The sequence below is a fragment of the Rhincodon typus genome, unplaced genomic scaffold (assembly GCF_021869965.1).
Source record: "Rhincodon typus isolate 14 unplaced genomic scaffold, sRhiTyp1.1 hic_rhity00001240, whole genome shotgun sequence".
Lineage (NCBI taxonomy): Eukaryota > Metazoa > Chordata > Chondrichthyes > Orectolobiformes > Rhincodontidae > Rhincodon > Rhincodon typus.
Window position 1 is genome coordinate 27,547 of NW_025966878.1, and position 1,500 is coordinate 29,046.

The following is a 1,500-nucleotide window of genomic DNA, read 5'->3' on the forward strand; positions in this document are numbered from 1 at the left end:
AAAGGGGGGGTGGGTGAAGAAGGGGCTCAGGGTCATTTTAAAAAGGGAGATGATGAGGAGCTCGGTGGGGGTCGTGTAACGACAGAACAGCAAAACGCGAAGTTGGGGGGGGGGGAGTTAACAGGGAGGCGGCCTGGTTCCAAAGGTCCGTGCGGGGGAGGGGGGGGGGGCGAGTGAGGTGCAGGGAGCCGCCGCCTCCTGCTCAGGGAACCCCGGGGCATAGGCCCAGGCTCTGCGGTCCCTCCCCGCGAATGGTTCCATCACCATCTCTGCCTCACTCCCCTTTCCCTTCCCCACACACACACCCTCACCCTTTTGTCTCCCTCCCAAACAAAACAATCTGTCCTGTCCTTCCGTAACAACAAACCTGCCCGAGATTAGATTAGACCAGACCCTCCGATACGGAATGCACGCGTCCGGCTAGCAGTACCGCCTCCTCCTCTTCTTTATATAAACTACCGCCGCCTCCTCACAGCCACCATTTCCGCCTGAGCCGGGTAGCGCGCCGCCTCTGGAGGACCGACCGCTTCACTTTCGGAGGACCGCCCGCTACGTATCCATCCGCCACCGCCCCGCCGTAGTCCAACCCCCCCCAACCCAACAGCAGGAGCCGTGTGCCGCTCCGCTGGAGGACCGACCGCATCACTTTCGGAGGACCAGCGGCTACGTATCCATCCGCCGTCGCCCGGCAATAGTCCTCCCTCCCCCACCATTACCTAAGAGCCGTGTGCCGCTCCGCTGGAGGAACAGCCGCATCACTCTGGGAGGACCAGACACCTCCATACCCTACTCCTCCTTCAAGGAACCCGCTGAGTATATGTTAACCATTTAACCGGCTAAGCGTCGTTCTCCTTACAACGCCTCACCCGCTTTTGGTGTGTTGTTGAGCGGCCAAGGCATCACATAACGGGAGAACTATTTTCTTTCTTGTCCTGGTGGATGGATTTCACCGCAAGGCCGCGTAGTGTTGGGGTACCACGTGACCAGGTTCACTCTTAAAAAGCCAAGGCACTGAAAATTGCCAAAACCTGGCCAATGCACCTCAAATACAATGCTTTGTTTATTTGGAATAAACGTGTGATATTTGCTTGTGTTAATTCTCAGTTTCTGGATCAAATGCACCAATGAAAGCTGAAACACATTAATCTATTACAAAACAAAGATGCTGGAGGTCTGAAACAAAAACAAATTGCTGGAGAAACTGAACAGATCTGCCAGCATCTGTGGTGAAAGAAAGCAGAGTTTAACCGTTTTGAAGCTGGTAACTCCAGCAGAGCTATCGGTTACCAGACTGGAAATGTTAATACTGCTTTCTTCTCACAGGTGCTGCCAAGCCTACCAAGTTTTGCTGGCAATTTCTATTTTCATTGTATTGTTTTTTTTGTCCCAAATGGTTTGACTTTGCCCCCACTGACTGTAAGATATAGGAGCAGAAGTAGGCCATTCAGCCCATCGTGTCTGCTCTGCCACTGTGGGCAGCACAGTGGCTCAGTTGTTGGC

General features: G+C 53.9%; 1 protein-coding gene across 1 annotated transcript in view; it reads right to left on the reverse strand.

Moving 5' to 3' along the window:
• The window catches only part of LOC109918095 (pyruvate kinase M1/2), a 23,619-nt gene extending 23,215 nt beyond the window's left edge, over positions 1 to 404 (reverse strand). The window contains exon 1 of the mRNA XM_048592449.1: positions 368 to 404. The gene's annotated coding sequence lies outside the window, so the exon portion shown is untranslated. The remainder of the gene's footprint in view (positions 1 to 367) is intronic.
• Positions 405 to 1,500: the final 1,096 nt, after the last annotated feature.